General features: G+C 43.5%; 1 protein-coding gene across 2 annotated transcripts in view; it reads right to left on the bottom strand.

Annotated features, from left to right (window-relative positions):
- Window positions 1-14,912, bottom strand: part of SLC9A7 (solute carrier family 9 member A7) — a 522,426-nt gene that overhangs the window by 457,039 nt on the left and 50,475 nt on the right. The gene's annotated exons all lie outside the window — the stretch shown is intronic.

The raw sequence follows: 14,912 nt of genomic DNA, 5'->3' as shown, positions 1-14,912 counted from the left end.
GCCTTGAGTCAGGTAAGTCAGGTCCTTCAGCCCGGCTGAAGGACCTGACTTATCGATCCACGTCCTTCTGGAGCAGCACCATCTTGCTGTCCGTCTATTCTATCGCCTTATTGAGAAAACCGATTTCGCCGCTTCAATCAAGAATCCCAGTCATCAAATGGTGTATAAATACTCAAGGCTTCGGAATTCCACGATTTATGAAAATAACAAACTCCGTCAAGAACATTTTTAAAAAAAACCTCTATTTCAGAACCCCCTTTTTTGAGAACATCCTTATAATAACGAGAGCCATTTAGAATAAAGTGTCCTACTTGACAACAACAATAACTGGATCAAAATATGAAGCTCACAGTCTAAATTTTTGAAGAGCCATAAGACCATATAAAATGACCCACTGATCATCATCTATATTCCGGAACTACCCATCAGTAGTCCAAGAATCAAACATCGAAAGGAAAATAGGACACTATTTGTTAGAATATAAGATTACCACCAGACACTCCTGAAGAAGGCGGTTTTCTGCCGAAACGCGCGTCGAGTTACTTGATGATTATATGTTTTTATTGTCATTTATATTTATGAATGTATTGCTTTTGTCACTATATGTATGATTTTGAGAATTTATAGTGAAATATGATATATGTGTTTTGGTTTTTATGAATTGATTTTTTTAGCCTTATCATATAGTTTGCCTGTCTATATGATTTTTAATTAATACATATTAAATTTATATATTATATATATTTTGAGTCTCTGTTTACTTTTCACACTTGCTATTTTAAACGAATTTGGTCGTCTATAATATGCAGATGTCCTAGGTTTTGTACACACATAGGTCACAGGCCTTAATGCCAGCCATAAAAATATATCTTTTGATGCTTTTAAGTAAATTCATAGCTAGAAAAATGGAAGCTTCTGCAACAGATTTAGTTATAAATTGACGAAATCATAACTGTGACAGCAATAATGGTGGTAGAATAACTAGAAAAAAAGGATTTCCCTCAGAGAGCATTAGAAGGTACTCTTCACCTAAACAAATCACATCACACCCTCCATATATTTTTAGAAGTCAGATCAGGTCTGTGTGCAGAAGTAAGATGTTATATTGCCAAACCCGACTTATCTGCTATTAGCATACGGAGGCCAAACATACTGGAACCTTACATCACAAATTGTCCATGTGGCATACCCCATGGGTAGCCTGCAATCTGGTACTGCAGCAGAATGCAGAGTTCAAGTCTGTAAGTACGCAGCTAGATGGAGCCTTTGAAATCAGCTAGGGCTACCAAGCTCTATATTCAGACAGAATGAACTACACCTAGATCGTTCAACCAGTGGCATATTGTTTGTTAGATGCAAAACAGCGAGGAGCCTGTCTCAGTCATAAACATCACAGACTAGTCTGCACATATGAAATGAAATGAATGAAAACTTATATAGCGCAGCTTAGCCCGGAGACATCAAGTCGCCTATCAATAAAGAATCATAAAGGCAGATCCCAAAACTAGGGGTAGGCTTTGGCAAAGAGCCATGTCTTCAAAGCCCTTCTAAAGGCTTGCATTGATGGCAGGGACTTGATTTCACAGGGCAAAGAGTTCCACCATTTCGGCGCAAGGCTGGAAAAAGCCCTGCCTCCCCACTTAGCTCTTCGAACGCGGGGGACTGATAACAGAAGCTTCTTGGAGGAACGAAGGTTTATGAAGGGAACATACGGAACCAGCAGGTCTTTTATTTCTCGCCTCCCCTTCCTGGTCAAAGCCCCATAAATCAAACAAAAAACCTTAAAGGAGATCCTGGCTTCAATCGGAAGCCAATGCAGGGATTTCCTAGCGGCAGTGGCTGACGAGCGCCTGGGCACGTCCAGCACAAACTTAGCGGCAGCGTTCTGCACAATTTGTAGTCGCTGTAACAGGCCCTTGTTTATTCCTGCATATAAGGCATTACAGTAATCGAGCCGGGAAGCTATTAATGCGACCACAATTTGCTTGCTGGCTTGCAAGGACAGATAGTGTCTGATCTTCCGCAGGATCTTGATAATACCCCAACAAGTGGAGATTGTCCTATTCACTTGTTGACCCATCGCAAGGGCCGGATCAATCATGACTCCCAGGTTTCGAGCCAGGACCGTGGGTACAGGGCAAGTTCCCAGGGATGAGGGCCACCATTCCGCGGACCAGATGTCCTCCTTCCCACCGAACACTAGGATCTCTGTCTTCTCGCCATTCAGCCTCAATGAATTGTCAATCATCCATTGGGCAACTGCCTCCATACAGTGTCTAAAATTGGAGGCAGAGGAGCTGAAAGACTGGGCGAGAGACACCAAGATCTGAGTGTCATCAGCGTAGGAGACTACCTCCATCCCAAACGATCTAATGAGCCTGGCAAGTGGGGTCACATAGATGTTGAAGAGGGTCGGACTTAATGCCGACCCCTGAGGGACCACACACTGCACAGGATAGGATGGAGATAGGAACTCCCCCAACTTGACTCTCTGTTCCCTCTGGTCAAGGAAGGAGGCCAGCAGACTGAGTGCTGGCCCCTCCACCCCTATCTCCCTCAGCCGAGATATTAATACAGAGGGAGACAGGGTATCAAACGCAGCCGTAAGATCTAACAGGATGAGGAGGGTGGTCTGGCCCTTGTCAACTCTGGTGCGGATGTTATCAAGCACTATGGTAAGGGTCGACTCAATCCGTGCTGCGAGTGATCCAGACGACCAGAGGTTTCCAGAAAAGTTGCAAGATGCTGGTTAAGATGAATTTCCAGCATCTTTGCAGTGGCTGGGAGCAGCGAAATGGGGCGAAACTTTTTAAGAACCTCCGGGTCTAGGGTAGGCTTTTTCAAAAGGGGCTTAACCACCGCCCTCTTCCACTCAGAGGGAAAAATGACATCCCGCATTGCCCTGTTCATAATGTCCAGTAATGGGGGCAAGATAATTTCCTTACACTGTTTAAGAAGTTTAAGTGGGCAGGGGTCAAGGGGAGACCCAGACCTGGTCTTACTCAAGAGGACATCCAGTTCCTGAAGGGAAAGAGGGGGAAAACTAGACAAACACACCAGGGTAGAAACCCCGGCAGATGCTGAGGGGGGGATGGATTGACACTGATGAGACACTGGTGGTGTCACTCTTCCATATGAGATGCCTTGAGGGTTGATAGAGCCTATGTGACCCCTTTTAAGTCTCTAAATGGTCTTATTGCAAGTACCCTCTATAATTCTGTGGTAACGGCTGTTATGTCTATCATAGGTTTCAGTTTCCCGGCCCAAGACTGAGAGTTTTTTTTAAAGTGGTACAGGAATAAAAATTGGATCTACTGGAGGAGGACACAAATGAGTCATCCTGTTGTTCATACCTGCTGCTAAGCAAACACTCCTGAGCAAGTGAGCAGTGTAGGTCCACCGGTGGGGTTGGATCGATTCCATAGGCTACGGCAGACACTGGGGATGAAGAAAGTCAATCATCCTATTACAGAAAGACAGCGAGATATCGTGAAATGGTTGTCTGCGCTGCTGGGCCTTCTCGTAAAGAATTCAGATCAATCTCATGTCCAGTTATTCTCTGGCTTTGCAAAATCTCTCTCAGAAACAAATTCAGGGAAAAGACAAAAACTAAAGTCATCAATGTGCCAGGTTGTCAAATTTAATAGAGTTATTCACCGTTCACTGCAGTTCTCGCATGTGTTCACCAACATTACAGTGTATAGCGGATCTATCTAAAGGTGGGAGAGGCTGGGCAAGTTCTCATGTGACAAAACATTCTTTTGGAGTCTGTTGTTACTTTGAAAATGGAAAAGCAAATGCACGGTTATTGAATTGTACAACTTATGTGCTAAGCCTACTCTGTTCCTTCTCCCTACCTCTTTCTTGTTCCACTCACTCTCTTGACGCTGCTATCTTTCCTACTCCCTAGCAGCAGTCGAAAGATTTTCGTCCAGCAGTCCCTAATGTCCGGTCTAAAGTTTGTGGGTCTCACCAAGTTTCTACAGCATGCTTCTGCATTCATCACAGGGAAGGGGAGAAATTGGCCTACTAGATCCGCAACCAGCTCCAGCTAGCTTCTGAGAACATTGGGTCGATTCTACAAGTTTCCCGGTGTTACAGCTAAGGGCAGTACCCAGAGAAGGGGGAAGCTACCAACAATGTACCGTAGTCATTTCCTTGGAAAGAAAGAGCTTGATGGAAATTGGAAGTCCCTGGGAATGATTTTTCGCCAATCGTAGGACACGGAGTCAAATGGGCTAAGGCAAGGAAAGAGGAGGAGTTGCCTTGCTATATGAAAGCTCTTTCTAGACCGGAGTCCCAAAGGTATTTGCACATCTTATTTCAACTTATGTGAGCAAGTATACATTGTATGGATTGTTTAAAATACAAACTAAACATAATTCAAATAATATATCAGTTACAAACAGGAAATGGGAAGCATCTCTCATCTGTTCCTCTTAATGTGATTCAAAAAGAATAATGTTCTGTATTCAGTTCTAGTTAGTTACACAAATTAAGATTTCCAATGATCATATACAATTTCTTTTAAGTTCTATTTATTGCATATATGCGACAATAATAATCCAAATGATCACACAAATGACAGATGTCCAAGTGCTACGTTCAAGTTCCATAAGAAAGTTTACGCCAGAACACACAGGCCATACACTTTCAGTTTGACTGACAAGTTCTATTATTCATTTCAAACCATCAGCTAAGGTTCATAAATCAATAGTCTTCAGACTCTGAAAGCCATTATTCTTCTGAAGCGTTACATATTTAAACTCTCACGTCTCATCAAATATCAGCCAATACGTGTTTCGCAACTAGCTCCCTTACTACACAGTTCATCACTTGAAATATAGTTTAAGGGTTTTTCAGAAGCACTTTACAATTTCATACCGCTTATGGATATATTTACCTATTGTATACGCTAAAAGTACTTATTTCGGATTTGCAAGTGCCATCATACAAAACCAAGTAATATAACAAATTGATTTAAACATACTGTTAGGATACTCTTGCTATTGTGCTTTATCGAGTGTGGACATTGTGACCGGGTATTCCCAGTTCACCTCTGAACCAGGAAACTTTGTACATTTTCTCCTTGGGAGGACTAAGGTGAGGGCAATGGGAGAGGAGATAATGGCCCAAGTACTCATGGGTATTCTTTAGTAGTCAAAATCCGGGCCTTCTACATCAGAGTCATCTGCCCCCTCTCTCTACCGCTCACTTCGCGGGTCATTCACCTGGTATTTAAGTTCGATACAGAAAGAAAAGTAGGACGGAGGGAGGAGATTCCTTTTTATGGAAGTAGAGAGGGTAGAATATGGAGAAAGAATCCTCCCAGCAAGAGACTCAAAGAGGAAGGGACTCAGTAAGGGTTCCTTGTAGAGTAAGAAGTGTGAAGAGGAGACTAATTAAGATTACCGGTAAGTAACCTGGTCATTCTTAACTAATGTCAAACACACTCTCAGTCAGACAAAGAGAAATACAGAGCTGACAAAAAACTTGAAAGAGTCCAGACTTGGCCATTGGGTTGAAAACATAGTGTGCATACATTCCCTTTCACTAGTCTGGATTTGGCCTAACTGGAAAATGCATGAAAGCATCAGGGACAGACTGGATAACCAAGGATAGCCCTGGTAAAAAAAAGCTTAAATCAGCCCCACTCCTATCGTCTCCTTGCACACTCTCTCTCTTTCCAGTCAATCTCTCTCTCTCTTTAGTGCTGGAATAGGAAAGAATTTACTCTTTGGGAATCCATAAATTGGAGGTCAAAGTGTGGCAGAGAAAAGGGTACAGAGTCATGGTTGTCAGAGCTTGAAAAGCAGAGTCTGACAGTCAACTTATACATTTACATAAAAACATCTGCTGCAAAGAAGTTGACAAAGACAAATGTAACGGCAAACCGGTTCTAATCTGTGGCTGAAAAGACCTTTGTGTCCCAAGCAATTTTGAGGGAATTATACCAGCGGCAAGATAACTCTTGTGGTTAATAAAGTTCTGAGAGAATTCTTTGTTTTGTCCAATCAGAGTTTTGGCGTATTAAGTAGCATAGAGGGTTAATGTGCCTGCTGCAAAGCACACTGTGTAACAAAAAGATCAGATTTTTATTTTTATGTTGATAGGTAAGTGGGCTACTGCTTTTGAAACGGAGATCATTGTGTTACTTCCAATTCATAAGGTACAATCCTTTTAATATACCACAGTGATCTATTTACGGTCATCAAGGAGCTACATGCAAACTGTAGGTCATTGGTTTAGCTGCTTATTGTTTTTTTCTCAATCTGTTATTATTCTAAGATTGTAAAGAAGGGTTCCTCTTGGAATTAATCAAGTCTTAATAAAGTCGTGTTAGTACAGACAAGCCCAAGCACTATGTTACGTTTTATATCAGACTTTGAGTTTCTCCCGACTGTTCACTCTTAACATATAGGGCTGTATTACAATAAGGGTCCCGGGGGCGCAGCAGGCGTTTTCACCCGTTTTGCGCGCCCCCGGGACACTTTGGTATTATAGAAGGGGGCACGGACACTTGTGCGTCCCCTTCTATAATACCGATAGCGCTGGCGCACTGACCGTGCCAACCTTACCTTCAGAGGGTGTTCCCTCATTTGCATAGGGGCGTGCTAGTGTGAACTGATTTACCAGCGACCATTTGCTGACTGTCAATAACTCGGAGGACTTATTATTTGCCGCTTCCCCGTTCTGTATTTATAGAAATAACAATGGTTTTGGGTGGCCTCAACAGGTCCTAATGAAAATGGAGTATAACTTTAGTTATGAAATCAATCCTGGGAGAAAGTTTTGGTAAGGTACCATACACATAGAGTACTTTATTAATGTTTTTACAATTAAGTATTTCAGGTGCTCACACATGTGACAAAGTGCTTATAGTGACTGAGTGAGAAATTATTAAAACAACTATATACAAGGTGTCACAAACAAGGGTAATCCCCACAAAAAAATATATACAATGGGGTAGGGGAGTTTCCTTGAAAGGGTCGACGGCGTTTCGATCTAAACAATTCTAGATCATCATCAGGACGTGAGCTTTCCTGAAACATTAATGGAATAAAATAAAATAAATTTAGTCCTATGGACTTACACAAATTTTTTTGGACAAAGTGATATGGTGCTCCCAGTGTCATAATTCATGCACATTTCTATAATATTATTAGAAACAGGCAACCGTGAATTACCGCGCATGCCTAGCAGGGAAGCGTATTAATAGCACGATTTACGAGCCATTTGGATGGGAATTAAGCGTCTGCTACTTTTACTTGCCAGCGTACATCGCTTTCTGAGTGTCCGTGTTCCACATAGTGTTCCACTAGGGGTGCGGTTAACACCTTGCAGCGTATTCTGCTCCTATGTTGTGAGATCCTGGTCTTGATCTGTTGCGTACCGAGGTACAACTTCAACCCGGGGGAGCGCCAAACCAGGAATCGTTTTTACCAGTGGGGCAACCAATACTAAATACTGAGATACCCACTCAATCCAATATGGAAACTATACCCATATTCAACCTCTCGAGCCACCAATTAAACTCTACAGACATCTCCCTCTTGAGTGGAGGACTATCCTTTGTCCCCTCAGAAAAACCCAATTGGTTTAACATTCAGTCAGAGATTTTTCTCTTCTTTAGAAAAATAAGGCTACAAGCCTTCTTTAAAGATAAAGAAGCCGCCCAAAAACACGACACTACAGGACTACGCTCTAGCTCCTCTTTCCACCCAGCAAGTGGCATTATGCCACCTGAGGTGATGACTTTTGAACACCTAATCCTTCGAGAATTGGAAAACATGAAAAAGGATTATAGGTTTACACCATATAATATCAGCAAAGAGGAAAGAAACAGCCTCATTGAACTCAGACAGAATGATAAAATCGTGATAAAACCATGCGATAAGGGGGGAGGGATTGCTATTCAGGACCGCTCCTCGTATGAAGCGGAAATTCACCGTCAAATAAACAATACAACACATTACGAGAAACTAAGACATAACCCTACAAAAGATATTAGTGAAAAGATCCAGCTGGTCAGTAAAGATGCCTTAGAGGAAGGTTACATTAGCAAAAATTAATATCTGTTCCTTAACAATAAGGAACCCCGGATCCCAGTATTATATACACTCCCTAAATTACACAAAAACCTGGAAACCCCACCAGGGAGACCTATCCTTTCAGGATGTGGCTCAATTGTGGAACCGCTAGGGAAGTACATTGACTTTTTTATAAAAGATTTGGTAAAAGACACAGCTACTTATATCAAGGATACTACACATTTAATAAACCTTATTGAATCACATCCTTACCACCCTGACTCAGAACTATTGGTCACCTTAGACATAGAGTCATTGTACACAAATATACCTCAACAGAAGGGGATGGATGTAATCCATAAACACCACAATAACCGACCTGCTCCCCACCAAGTCCCAACAGACTTTATAATGAATTTACTTGAGATCGCCCTCACTAGAAATTACTTCATCTTCAAGGATACTTATTATAGACAATGTAAAGGGACCTCTATGGGAGCCATTTTTGCCCCAAATTTTGCCATACTTTTTGTAGACGATCTAGAATCTACCATCATTCTGAACTCTGACAACCCGTATCGTGATAACATCCTTAGTTGGCGTAGATATATAGACGACGTGCTTATGATCTGGAAAGGGGATGAAGGCACACTAAAAGAGTATTGTGAGTGGCTTAACAACAGTCAGACAGATTTGAAATTCACTTACAATTTTGATAGACATCAGATTGATTACCTAGATGTCACAATCAAATGTCATGAACAACAATTGTACACAACTCTCTTCAGAAAGCCTACAGAGCGCAACACGTTCTTACAATATCAGAGTGCACATCCAAGGGCACTTAGGGATGGCCTTCCCTACGGCCAGTTCCTTCGAATTAGGCGCAACTGTAAGTTTAAGCAGGATTTCTTTCTGGAGGCTGAAACTTTATGTTCAAAACTAATGAGTAGAGGCTACCCCAGAAAGCTTGTAAGAAGAGCCATGAAACGGGCTTGGTATACCCATAGAGAACATCTTTTACAACCAAAAAAGAAAGAACCCCTAAAGAGAATAACTTGTGTGACAACGTTCAGCACAGTTAGTAACAAACTTTGTAAAGTAATCAAAAAACATTGGCCTGTTCTAGCCCCTTTGGAACTTGATACAGGGACTCCCCTATTTTCCTTCAAAAGGGGTAGTAATCTGAAAGATCATTTAGTGCGAGCTGCCACTATTACCAACAAAAATACCACCATAGAGGCATGTCTGAACATTCCACCTATTGTAGGACACTACAAATGCAATAACTGCACTGCATGTGATTTTACGACTAACACTAAAATGTTTGAATATGAAAATTGCAAACACAAGTTAAAATCTTTTACTAACTGTAATTCGAAAAACATCATATATTGTATCCAATGCCCATGCCAAAAACTGTACATCGGCCAAACCACGCAACAGATCAAGACCAGGATCTCACAACATAGGAGCAGAATACGCTGCAAGGTGTTAACCGCACCCCTAGTGGAACACTATGTGGAACACGGACACTCAGAAAGCGATGTACGCTGGCAAGTAATTGAACAGTTTTTGCCCAATGCAAGAGGGGGCAATCACCAGACAATTTTGAATCGCCTTGAGTGCAAATGGATTTTTTTGTTTAAAAGTATTGAGAAAGGACTCAACACTCTGGATGAGTGGAATAGCTGTGGTTAACCCATAACCATAACCTCAAGGGCTACTGTTACCAATGACTTTAATACTGTATAATGCTTGTAAATGTTTTTTGGTAGTTCGAAGATAAAATGTGATGCTTATTAATACTGTTTATATCATCTAAAGTGTTAATATGACATGTATTCTAATAGGAGTAGCAGACGCTTAATTCCCATCCAAATGGCTCGTAAATCGTGCTATTAATACGCTTCCCTGCTAGGCATGCGCGGTGTAACATTCTCAGGCACATGCACGTAATAAAAAAGGCGCACACACATAACCAGGAAGCAAACAGTAGTGCTCGACTGAACGCCGAAGCAGCGAGGCACAGATAGCGGTGCCGCGTACCGCGGTGATTAAGTGAGTACACTCGTCGGTTTTAAGTATGTCCCTACCCGAAGCACAAGTTTACATGATGTGCGGAAGCACTTAACGCTACTTTTAATTCTTTGTCCCCATTCCCGTCAGGACTCTGTACAGCCACTAAATTTCGGGTATGTGATTCACCGGCTGGACTTTTGAATTATTGTATTTGTGATTCTTTAAATTTCTAAGCGTGCCCCACAGTCTACCACTGTTTAAAATTACCATCATTTCTGCTATTTCAGATCAGAATTCGCATGATCTTGCTCTTCACCAATTATATTCTGAATAGAATATCCAAAACATCGGTAAATACCCGTACTCCTGTTTTTTCACAATTAGAATATTCTTGGCTAATGTCTAATTGCGTTTTTCCTTGCTCACAGACATTGTTGGAAACGCCATAAAGTAAAGTAAACCATGGGGAGGAGCCTAGCTCGCGGCCGTAATGGTCGCCCTTTAGCTCGGCTCCCGCAGCCCTCCATCCTGATTGCTTGTCCGGTCTTTTACCCGGTCCCGGGACGGCACATTTTTGGGGAATTGGCAACATAACGGCTTGTTTGTACTTACCATCTGACCCCGGGGTCTCGGCGTGCAGTGGCTCCGGAGTTCTGTCCTCCGAAGGATCGGGGCCTCCGCGAGACTTGGACCGGGACCTGGCTGGTGGGATCCGACGGCTCTCGGCCCCAGCCGAGAGCGAGAACCAGTGTTGGGAGCCGATGTGCGAAGATCCCGGCGATCCTGACCCGGGCCTGCCCTGGTGGCCGCGCGGCCGAAGTGGGTGAGAAGCCCCGGGACCTGATTCTGAGAAGGGGTCTCCCCCCGCCGCTGCTTTGTCCGGCGGCCCTGGTCCTCGGGGCCCGGACTCCGCTTGTTTGGGGCACCGGTGCTGGTGCTGGCGGAGACCCGTTTTGGGCGGACATCCTTTTGGCATCTAGGCCGCCCTTGCTGGGACCCCCGGCGCTTGTAAAGTCCTACATTTGAGAACTGTTATTTCCGGGGGTCCTCGTGGGCGGCGATTGGGCTGATTCACGAAATGGCGGCCGGCCCTCCGGAACGAGAGTCGCCCTGTGGCGGCGGGCCCGAGGTGCCTAATTGTGAGGGGATCGGATCTGGTGGGCGTGAGCCGACAGTCAGTGATATGCTGGAAGCCCTGAGATCCCTGCACGCTTCCCTGGCCCTGGGCGTCTCGATGGGTCCGCCACGATCTGCCGCCATTTTGGGCGGCCATTTCTTCTTGTCGCCCTCTTGTTTCGATGACTTCATTGCCTCACCCCCCTCGATTGACCTGAGTGTCTCTACCACTGATCGAGGATCGTGTAGTGTGCTGGTGACTTTGGAGCGCCCTGCTTTTCAAGGATCGGGCCCCGGGGACTTGGATGCTGTACTGCGACCCTGTTCGACACTGTTGCCTGAAACTATGGGTGGACTTCCTCCTGTGCCTGCTTCGATGACTTTGCCTATGTCTATAATTGGGACCACCTCGCCCGCTCCAGTGGCGCAACTGAACTCCTGTTTTTCATGGCTTGTGCTTCGATTGTTGATGCATCGATACTTTCAGTTTGGACTACTGCTCACTTGTGGATCTGTCTACCCCCCACGTAGCTATGCTAGTCACCATTCCACTCGATTATATACTGATTTCGTATCTAGCATGTGGTTATACATTGCCATGTGGTGGGTGGGGTTTGTCGCTCGAAAGGGTTGGGGGTGAAATGTGCGACTTTTGCTTGATTTCCGGTATATGATTGCGTTGCACAATTGTTTCTGATTGTGGGAAGGTGGGAGGTCCCCTTCTCCTAATATTTTGTGGCGCGTGATGGGGTATCGTCCTGGTCTGTTTTTGATTGTGCTTGTCGGGTTGGGCGGGGGGCTGCGGCCGACCTTTTGGATTATAGTTATTCTGCTCCTCCCTCTTGTCTTCTTTTCTCCGCTTTTGTTGCCTTTTTGTCTTGTTTTTTCTTTCTTTCTTCTCGCTATATTTCGGGTTCTGGTTTAGGGCGACAGGCACGCTGTTTGAAGGGTAGGCCATAGCCTTCTACAGGGGTGCAGGGGGGGACGGGTGGGTTGGGTTCTATTTTTTGTTTGTCTTCTGGTTCTATGGCCCTTTTGTATCTCTTTTTCGTGAGGCCGCGTCTGTCCCGACCTCCTATGGTGTGTTTCGGGTGGGGGTATGGCGTCGTTACCCATCCTGCTATATTTCGGCTGTCTTTCTTCCCGATCGCCATGCCCCCACTTGGGCCGCTAATCCTTTTGTCTCCTGTCTTCCCGTCATAGGGGGCCTGTGTCGGCGTGTCTTCTGTCTTTCTTTTTCATATTTCCTTATTCCCCTTTTTATTGTTTTGTTTTTCTTCCCTCCATTTTCCTTTCCTTTCCGCTCCTCCCTCCCTGCTTAGTCCCCCCCCCCTTTTTTTCCTTTCTGTGTCCCAGAAGGGTACTATGACGGGCGGGGTTTGCTGCATTGTCTTTCCGATCCCTCTGTTCTGGCTTGGTAGTGTCTCGGGTGGCGGGCGTGTTACGAGGATAATGCTCAGGGGCTGACTGTGTCTCACATATCCTGATTTCTTGACTGCATTGTGTTGTCCCCCTGATATTTTGCCCCATGCCCCCTTCTTAATGTTGAGGTTGGTTACGGGATGTCGGATGCCTCCGTATTGCAAGTGAGCCTGTCATACGTCCTCTCCCCATATTATAAAATTAAGCCTTATTTACTCCTGTGTTTTAGCCCTTTAGTTTCTGTATCTCTTCTCCCCTATTGCGATTGTACGGCCTCTGCTTGTACTGATTGATTATGTAATTTTTGCCTGTTGACTCCTGATTGTTTTGTACACTGCGGCCGGCCGGCTTGGTTGTGGGCCTCGACCTGTCTTCTTTTGATGTCAATAAAGGTTTTCAAAAAAAAAAAAAAAAGTAAAGTAAACCAAAGCATACCAAGAATTAATTTCTCGAGCTCTGCTAAACATACGCCGTGTAAGTCTCCTACTCGACTGTGATCTGACCTAACTTTTGCGGTGATTCCTACATGTTTAATTTCTCCCTCACTATTATTTTTAGGCAGTTGGATTTAGTCACAACAGCCTCAGAACCCTGTACTCCAAATATCTGATGAAAATACTTCTGCCAATATATTTTTGAAGTAAGCATGTATTCACGCCTGAGTAAAAAAGTGCGTAAATAAATCCTATTATACAAAGAACCATACCCTCCTCAAAATAGCGCGCTTAATTCACGGTTGCCTGTTTCTAATAATATTATAGAAATGTGCATGAATTATATGACACTGGGAGCACCATATCACTTTGTCCCAAACATTTTGTGTAAGGCCATAGGACTAAATTTATTTTATTTCATTAATGTTTCAGGAAAGCTCACGTCCTGATGATGATCTAGAATTGTTTAGATCGAAACGCCGTTGACCCATTCAAGGAAACTCCCCTACCCCATTGTATATATTTTTTTGTGGGGATTACCCTTGTTTGTGACACCTTGTATATAGTTGTTTTAATAATTTCTCACTCAGTCACTATAAGCACTTTGTCACATGTGTGAGCACCTGAAATACTTAATTGTAAAAACATTAATAAAGTACTCTATGTGTATGGTACCTTACCAAAACTTTCTCCCAGGATTGATTTCATAACTAAAGTTATACTCCATTTTCATTAGGACCTTTTGAGGCCACCCAAAACCATTGTTATTTCTATAAATACTTCAACCCCAGGTTTTACTAATAGGGTACCCTTGTTCTTTTTAACTGCTTCCCCGTTCTGGACTTGGCCATGGGCAATACGATTCTAATTGGTTAAAAGACATAATACAAGTCAGGGTAAAGGAAGAATATCACCAGGTGTGAAACACGAGAATAAAAAACTAAAATTCTGGGATGACTATTTCGCTCCCAGATGTACATAATAATGCACTACTATTGTTAACTCTGGAAAAAACACCCATATCCATTATTCTTGAAGGACGGACTAGGGTTGATGCAATCTTCACATCTGGCATGCACCTCCCCAGAGAAAGAGGAAGGAAGCACAGGGCACCAGGGAATCTGCACTAAAACGGTGTCTCTACAGGAAAGAAGAAAGGAAGGCTTGGTAAAAGCAGGTTTATTTACTTTTGCAGTTGTATGTAGCGCGAACATGACCCGAAGGTATTACAATTAGAACGCTTTACATTATATAACGGCAATTTATTTTCTTTTTTGGCACATGGAGATTAAGGCCAGATTTTCAAAGGGACGAATCATAAAGGTACGAATGAGGAGTCTCGCATTTGTGGCGGAATCTCTGCCCTGCAGTGCTCAGTGCAGAGATTCCGCGCCACGTGTGGAGACTCCGCACTCGTATCTTTATGGGTCATAAGTCCCTTTGTGAATCGGGCTTAGAGTGGTTTGCCTAAATTCACAGGATGTTGAGCCGAAGCCGAGACTCAAAATTGGTTCCCCAGTTCCAAAGTCAACAGCTCTGGCCATAATGCCACATCATCATCATTATCAGGAGCTATAGTCAAAGGAGACAGGGCCAGGGTCGAGAGGAGGTAGGAGGCAGCCGATAATTAGAGGGGCAGGGGTCTCTACAAGGAGCATTGTCTAAGAATCATCACTAGCAGTCTTTTACAAGCGAGGTTACCTATGTAAATAAGGGAATAGCCTAAAACATATAAACTAATATCCTGTCCAACCAGTATTTGGGTGCCTCTCTGTGAGCAGCTTTCTGTTATTGCATCCAGAAAATTACAATAACATACATGCACCTTAAACAAACCACCCTATTGGTTTGTCAATACTATTAGCAGAATCAAATTGATGAATGAGAA

This window comes from Lissotriton helveticus, chromosome 8 (genome assembly GCF_964261635.1).
Source record: "Lissotriton helveticus chromosome 8, aLisHel1.1, whole genome shotgun sequence".
Taxonomy (NCBI): domain Eukaryota; kingdom Metazoa; phylum Chordata; class Amphibia; order Caudata; family Salamandridae; genus Lissotriton; species Lissotriton helveticus.
The sequence above is the reverse complement of the archived record's forward strand: the minus strand, read 5'-3'. Positions and strand labels throughout refer to the sequence as shown.